Source organism: Babylonia areolata, chromosome 34 (assembly GCF_041734735.1).
Source record: "Babylonia areolata isolate BAREFJ2019XMU chromosome 34, ASM4173473v1, whole genome shotgun sequence".
NCBI classification, from domain to species: domain Eukaryota; kingdom Metazoa; phylum Mollusca; class Gastropoda; order Neogastropoda; family Buccinidae; genus Babylonia; species Babylonia areolata.
In genome coordinates this window covers 15,304,889-15,313,426 of record NC_134909.1, presented here as the reverse complement: position 1 = coordinate 15,313,426, position 8,538 = coordinate 15,304,889, and the positions used below count along the sequence as shown (strand labels likewise).

Here is an 8,538-nt window from a genome sequence, read left to right as displayed (position 1 = left end):
GGTCTCATGTTCCGCTTAATTCATCATACCCACTGGTGAACACTGGGTCTCATGTTCCGCTTAATTCATCATCCCCACTGGTGAACACTGGGTCTCATGTTCCCCTTAATTCATCATCCCCACTGGTGAACACTTGGTCTCATGTTCTGCTTAATTCATCATCCCCACTGGTGAACACTGGGTCTCATGTTCCCCTTAATTCATCATCCCCACTGGTGAACACTTGGTCTCATGTTCCGCTTAATTCATCATCCCCACTGGAGAACACTGGGTCTCATGTTCCGCTTAATTCATCATCCCCACTGGTGAACACTGGGTCTCATGTTCCACTTAATTCATCATCCCCACTGGTGAACACTGGGTCTCATGTTCCCCTTAATTAATTCATCATCCCCACTGGTGAACACTGGGTCTCATGTTCCACTTAATTCATCATCCCCACTGGTGAACACTTGGTCTCATGTTCCCCTTAATTCATCATCCCCACTGGTGAACTCTGGGTCTCATGTTCCCCTTAATTCATCATCCCCATTGGTGAACACTGGGTCTCATGTTCCACTTAATTCATCATCCCCACTGGTGAACACTGGGTCTCATGTTCCACTTAATTCATCATCCCCACTGGTGAACACTGGGTCTCATGTTCCGCTTAATTCATCATCCCCACTGGTGAACACTGGGTCTCATGTTCCGCTTAATTCATCATCCCCACTGGTGAACACTGGGTCTCATGTTCCGCTTAATTCATCATCCCCACTGGTGAACACTGGGTCTCATGTTCCGCTTAATTCATCATCCCCACTGGTGAACACTGGGTCTCATGTTCCCCTTAATTCATCATCCCCACTGGTGAACACTGGGTCTCATGTTCCCCTTAATTCATCATCCCCACTGGAGAACACTGGGTCTCATGTTCCGCTTAATTCATCATCCCCACTGGTGAACACTGGGTTTCATGTTCCAATTAATTCATCATCCCCACTGGTGAACACTTGGTCTCATGTTCCAATTAATTCCTCATCCCCACTGGTGAACACTGGGTCTCATGTTCCCTTTAATTAATTCATCATCCCCAATGGTGAACTCTGGGTCTCATGTTCCCCTTAATTCATCATCCCCACTGGTGAACACTGGGTCTCATGTTCCCCTTAATTCATCATCCCCATTGGTGAACACTGGGTCTCATGTTCCGCTTAATTAATTCATCATCCCCACTGGTGAACACTGGGTCTCATGTTCCACTTAATTCATCATCCCCACTGGTGAACACTGGGTCTCATGTTCCACTTAATTCATCATCCCCACTGGTGAACACTGGGTCTCATGTTCCACTTAATTCATCATCCCCACTGGTGAACACTGGGTTTCATGTTCCAATTAATTCATCATACCCACTGGTGAACACTGGGTCTCATGTTCCGCTTAATTCATCATCCCCACTGGTGAACACTGGGTCTCATGTTCCCCTTAATTCATCATCCCCACTGGTGAACACTTGGTCTCATGTTCTGCTTAATTCATCATCCCCACTGGTGAACACTGGGTCTCATGTTCCCCTTAATTCATCATCCCCACTGGTGAACACTTGGTCTCATGTTCCGCTTAATTCATCATCCCCACTGGAGAACACTGGGTCTCATGTTCCGCTTAATTCATCATCCCCACTGGTGAACACTGGGTCTCATGTTCCGCTTAATTCATCATCCCCACTGGTGAACACTGGGTCTCATGTTCCCCTTAATTAATTCATCATCCCCACTGGTGAACACTGGGTCTCATGTTCCGCTTAATTCATCATCCCCACTGGTGAACACTGGGTCTCATGTTCCGCTTAATTCATCATCCCCACTGGTGAACTCTGGGTCTCATGTTCCCCTTAATTCATCATCCCCACTGGTGAACACTGGGTCTCATGTTCCACTTAATTCATCATCCCCACTGGTGAACACTGGGTCTCATGTTCCACTTAATTCATCATCCCCACTGGTGAACACTGGGTCTCATGTTCCGCTTAATTCATCATCCCCACTGGTGAACACTGGGTCTCATGTTCCGCTTAATTCATCATCCCCACTGGTGAACACTGGGTCTCATGTTCCCCTTAATTCATTATCCCCACTGGTGAACACTGGGTCTCATGTTCCACTTAATTCATCATCCCCACTGGTGAACACTGGGTCTCATGTTCCACTTAATTCATCATCCCCACTGGTGAACACTGGGTCTCATGTTCCACTTAATTCATCATCCCCACTGGTGAACACTTGGTCTCATGTTCCACTTAATTCATCATCCCCACTGGTGAACACTGGGTCTCATGTTCCACTTAATTCATCATCCCCACTGGTGAACACTGGGTCTCATGTTCCGCTTAATTCATCATCCCCACTGGAGAACACTGGGTCTCATGTTCCCCTTAATTCATCATCCCCACTGGTGAACTCTGGGTCTCATGTTCCCCTTAATTCATCATCCCCACTGGTGAACACTGGGTCTCATGTTCCGCTTAATTCATCATCCCCACTGGAGAACACTGGGTCTCATGTTCCCCTTAATTCATCATCCCCATTGGTGAACACTGGGTCTCATGTTCTGCTTAATTCATCATCCCCACTGGTGAACACTGGGTCTCATGTTCTGCTTAATTCATCATCCCCATATTATAAAAAAAAGAAAAAAAGGGGGGGGGGAGGAAAAACAATACCTCAAAATATTACATTCGCTCTCACCTGTCAAACAATTCTGAGTAAGTATAATCTGACAATGACAACCTGAACCTATATTATATCATATATCATATCATCAACAAAGAAAAAAAAAATCTCTGAATATGTATAATCTGTCAATGACAATGTGAACTTGTGTACAAAACACAAGAACAGGCATGGTATAAAACAAAGCAAAACCCCCAAAAAAGCAAAAGAATGCTGCAAACTTGTGCCTAACATCTCTAAGTGCTCACACATACGCGACACAAAATAGGCAAAATGCACAGAACTACGGGAAAAAAGAAAAGAAAAAAAAACCAAAGCAAAAGACAAAACGCACAGAACTTTCCGAGACATCAAGCACCGCTGGCACTACAATGTTAACAATGAAGCTACGGACAAGATAAAACGAGCGCTCACTCTGACAGGAAACGCCAGGTGTCACTCTGTCCTGTGAATAAAGACACAGGAGAGGAGCGTGAAGAAGGAGAAAGCAGAGAGGTCACACAGTAACGAGCAAGATTTCTGTTTTCAGCTTCAAGGGGGCATCAGATCTGTGTGGACTGGTCCAGAACTGCAACAAAACCTCTGCTTTCAAAAAAAAAAAAAAAAAAAAAAAAAAAAAAAAACGGAGGGTGGGGACAGGCTGGGGAGAGAGGGGGGGAGGGTGTAAAGCAGATGCTTGACCTACCTTCTACGCATATATTTACACACTGGTTAGGTCAGGGCCTAGAGAGCCTACCATGGTGATGTGTGAATCATCAACCCAAAAACTGAAAGACAAGGCAGAGAAATCAAGAAGAGAGCCCACGAAGGTTTGGAGGGAAACACTTCCAACAATGAATGGCACTGTTGTTGTTGTTGTATTGTTAAGAGATTGCAGCCATCGTCAGCAACACCCAAAACAAATACCAACCCCCGCCAACCTTTTACTCATCCCCTGCCCCTCCCTCCCACCACCTTGTTCTCGTCCCCTGCCCCTCCCTCCCTCCCTCCCCCCAACACCCACCTTGTTCTCATCCCCTGCCCCTCACTCCCTCCCACCCCCACCTTGTTCTCGTCCCCTGCCCCTCACTCCCTCCCTCCCCCACCTTGTTCTCGTCCCCTGCCCCTCACTCCCTCCCACCCACCACCTTGTTCTCGTCCCCTGCCCCTCACTCCCTCCCCACCACCTTGTTCTCGTCCCCTGCCCCTCCCTCCCACCCCCACCTGGTTCTCGTCCCCTGCCCCTCCCTCCCTCCCTCCACCTTGTTCTCGTCCCCTGCCCCTCCCTCCCTCCCACCCCCACCTTGTTCTCGTCCCCTGCCCCTCACTCCCTCCCTCCCACCTTGTTCTCGTCCCCTGCCCCTCACTCCCTCCCTCCCACCTTATTCTCATCCCCTGCCCCTCACTCCCTCCCTCCCACCTTATTCTCATCCCCTGCCCCTCACTCCCTCCCCCCCACCTTGTTCTTGTCCCCTGCCCCTCACTCCCTCCCACCCACCTTGTTCTCATCCCCTGCCCCTCACTCCCTCCCCCACACCACCTTGTTCTCGTCCCCTGCCCCTCACTCCCTCCCTCCCACCTTGTTCTCGTCCCCCGCCCCTCACTCCCTCCCCCCCACCTTGTTCTCGTCCCCTGCCCCTCACTCCCTCCCCCCCCCACCTTGTTCTCGTCCCCTGCCCCTCCCTCCCTCCCCCCCCACCTTGTTCTCGTCCCCTGCCCCTCACTCCCTCCCCCCCCCACCTTGTTCTCGTCCCCTGCCCCTCACTCCCTCCCCCCCCCACCTTGTTCTCATCCCCTGCCCCTCACTCCCTCCCCCCCACCTTGTTCTCGTCCCCTGCCCCTCCCTCCCTCCCACCCCCACCTTGTTCTCGTCCCCTGCCCCTCACTCCCTCCCCCCCACCTTGTTCTCATCCCCTGCCCCTCACTCCCCCCCCCTACCTTGTTCTCGTCCCCTGCCCCTCACTCCCTCCCCCCCACCTTGTTCTCGTCCCCTGCCCCTCACTCCCTCCCCCCCACCTTGTTCTCATCCCCTGCCCCTCACTCCCTCCCCCCCACCTTGTTCTCGTCCCCTGCCCCTCCCTCCCTCCCACCCCCACCTTGTTCTCGTCCCCTGCCCCTCACTCCCTCCCCCCCACCTTGTTCTCATCCCCTGCCCCTCCCTCCCACCCCCACCTTGTTCTCGTCCCCTGCCCCTCACTCCCTCCCACCCCCACCTTGTTCTCGTCCCCTGCCCCTCACTCCCTCCCCCCCCACCTTGTTCTCGTCCCCTGCCCCTCCCTCCCTCCCCCCCACCTTGTTCTCGTCCCCTGCCCCTCCCTCCCTCCCTCCCACCCCCACCTTGTTCTCGTCCCCTGCCCCTCACTCCCTCCCTCCCACCCCCACCTTATTCTCATCCCCTGCCCCTCACTCCCTCCCCCCCCCCCACCTTGTTCTCGTCCCCTGCCCCTCACTCCCTCCCTCCCACCCCCACCTTATTCTCATCCCCTGCCCCTCACTCCCTCCCACCCCCACCTTGTTCTCGTCCCCTGCCCCAAACTCCCTCCCTCCCACCCCCACCTTGTTCTCGTCCCCTGCCCCTCACTCCCTCCCACCCCCACCTTGTTCTCGTCCCCTGCCCCTCCCTCCCTCCATCCCACCCCCTTCCCCCACACTACCAGAACCACGTGACTCACACCACAGACATAATTCTGCTGACCAGTATGCACGTACAGTCCTGCCGGTGCTGCAGCCTATTAATACACCCCACCCACCCCTTTACTTTTTAACCGAAGGGTCAAAATCTACCTAGCCCAGATTTACCCCCCTGGGGGGAGGGGGGGGGGGGGGGGTCTAGACTGGGCTGGAATGACATCGTGGTCAGAACTGCTCATCCTGTTGCTGGATTCTACCCCAACCCCCTGCCTTCCCTTATAATGGGTAAGGGGGTCATTCGACGACAGCTTGAAATGACCCCTGGTTAGGGTGGGGGTGGGGGAACAGGGGTAAGTTACGTCCAGTTTTTGAATCAATATAGGCTATCAATCATGGTAGCTCTCGCCCATGTTTGCCTTGAAAGTTACGATGGACAGGAAGGATGGGATGAGTCAGTAAAGACTAGCCCACAACGACCGCTCTCCCTCCCATTTTTTTTTTTTTTTTTTTTAATAGCTGGATCAGACCTGTAGAAAGGGGGGGTAATTTCCAACTAGGGGTGGGGGAAAGATGTATCTCGTCTTGACACTAACGACCCAACAGGGAAGTGGGGGAGGGGGCTGGGGGGGAGTGTAGTTTGAAGCTGTCGTGCTGGCACACTACAACTCACCGCGATGATCCGAAGTAATGATGACTTCCCATCATCTGCCACCACTTGCCTTCTTCCTATCCAACCGATCAGTTACCAACGCGCATCTTCTGTGTGGAGTCGTACGTTATGTTCAGTGATAATACGATTCGATGGGAAAACACTCAGAAGTGCAAAGAAGAAGACTGAAAAAGAAAAAGAAAAAAAATCGGGGGGGGGGGGGGGGGATAACTCTGCACTCCACAGTCACTAAACAAACAGTTTCAGTTTTCAGTAGCTCAAGGCAGTTTCAGTAGCTCAAGGAGGCATCACTGCGTTCGGACAAATCCATATACGCTACACCGCATCTGCCAAGCAGATGCCTGACCAGCAGCGTAACCCAACATGCTTAATCAGGCCTTGAAACAAAACAAAAAAAAAGATAAAGACATAAAAAAAGAACTACTACTAAACAAACACAAACATGAACAGTCCACACAGCAACACATTTCGACCCCATGCATCTTCTTTAGGCCGTTTCTTCTCCTCCATTCAAGGGCTGCGACTCCCGCATTCACTCATAAGCACGAGAGGGCTTTTACACGTATGATAGCTTTTACCCCTGCAATAAAGGTAGCCATATCTCGTTTTCTCCAAATTTCTTCAGGCTGAACAAGCATACAAAGAAAACGCGCAAACTACCAACCGCCATGGCAAAGTGGATGGCGTCAAAAAAGACTGATGTCTTGGAGAATGCGGGTTTGATCCCCACTAAAAGTGAGTGTTGTTTCTTTGTTTTCAACCATGGCAGGCTCCTACGAACCCAGCCAGAGCCGAGTGTGCTGTAGGCTCAAATGGGTTAACTGGGACCACACGCAGTCAATGGATTCTTGTTTAATTAAATCCTTCAACCAAACACAGCAGGTGTCTGCATCTCTCAGCCTGGTTAATGGCAGGACATATATAAAATAAAATAAAATAAAATATAAAAAGGACCCCCATAGCGACATCTTCATCACCCCTGTCATCATGCGTCATCTATTGCAACACATAAAAAACAAATTCTAGTGCATAAAAAAAAAACTGTGTAAAAGTTTGTCACTATTTTCATGTGTCAGTTCTACTATATCTATCCGCTACACTTTCCCTGCACCTGCCTTCTCATTCTCTTGGTGAAAAGCTCTTCAAACTTCCCACACACAATAAATCAAAACGGCTGGGGGCGGGGGGGGTGCCTTAGTTCCAGAGCTCCCCCTAAATTTGAGTTCACTGCCGACGGGCGCAATAGCCGAGTGGTTAAAGCGTTGGACTTTCAATCTGAGGGTCCCAGGTTCGAATCACGGTGACGGCGCCTGGTGGGTAAAGGGTGGAGATTTTTACGATCTCCCAGGTCAACATATGTGCAGACCTGCTAGTGCCTGAACCCCCTTCGTGTGTATATGTAAGCAGATCAAATACGCACGTTAAAGATCCTGTAATCCATGTCAGCGTTCGGTGGGTTATGGCAACAAGAACATACCCAGCATGCACACCCCTGAAAACGGAGTATGGCTGCCTACATGGCAGGGTAAAAACAGTCATACACGTAAAAGCCCACTCGTGTGCATATCAGTGAACGCAGAAGAAGAAGAAGAAGAGTTCACTGCCATCCTGTCTGTGTAACACGCCAGCTCTTGAGTGAATTTCAAATCAATCTCAAGACAATTTTTTTTTTTTTTTGCCAAGTATTCCCTTAGCTATCTTTCAGGATTTGTGTGTGTATGTGTGTGTGTGTGAGTGTGTCTGTGATTGTCTAGTGCGTGCGTGCATGTTCTTAGTGTGCGAGTGTCTGTGTGTGTGTGCGCTCGCATGTGTGCATGTATGTGTGTGAGCAAGTCTCTGTGTGTGTGTGTGAGTCAGTGAGTGTGTGTGTGAGTGAGTGTGTGTTTGTGTGTCTCTGGTGTTAGCACATAAACTGTGTGAGCGGCGTGTGCACAGCGCACTGAGTGTCACCCTGCAAGATTACACACTTTATTATTAAAAAAATGACCCGTTATTAAAATTACCACCACCACTGGATGACGCTGGGGGGGGAGGAAAGAAGACGGTCTGACACAAGTGTTGTAGATTTTCTCTTCTCACTGCTAGCAATCAACAGTTGTGGCCACTGTTTAGGGGACCATAAAATATATGGCTGTGTTGTGTTCACATTAATGTTTGTTTGTGGACTGAAAAGAAGTATCATCCTTTCATATATTTTCAAGCTTTCAACCAAAAAAACAACAACAACAAAATTTTTTTTTTTAAACAGTCAGTTGATGTCAATCGTAACTTGTGTAAATGAGGCAAACATTGGTGGGGAGGGAGTGTTATTAATGCTGAAAATATCATCCAATACCTTCCACCGTGACCGTCAAAGTGTGTGATGAAAAAAAAAATAGCAGGGGCAAGAGCTAACCTTCCACCGTGACTGTCAAAGTGTGTGATGAAAAAAAATAGCAGGGGCAGAGCTAACCTTCCACCATGACCGTCAAAGTGTGTGATGAAAAAAAATAGCAGGGGTAGAGCTAACCTTCCACCATGACCGTCAAAGTGTGTGATGAAAAA

General features: G+C 50.0%; 1 protein-coding gene across 1 annotated transcript in view; it reads right to left on the bottom strand.

Moving 5' to 3' along the window:
- Window positions 1-7,693: 7,693 nt before the first annotated feature.
- Window positions 7,694-8,538, bottom strand: part of LOC143277386 (sortilin-related receptor-like) — a 125,447-nt gene continuing 124,602 nt past the window's right edge. The window contains exon 47 of the mRNA XM_076582169.1: window positions 7,694-8,538. This exon is cut by the window's right edge and continues 4,142 nt beyond it. The gene's annotated coding sequence lies outside the window, so the exon portion shown is untranslated.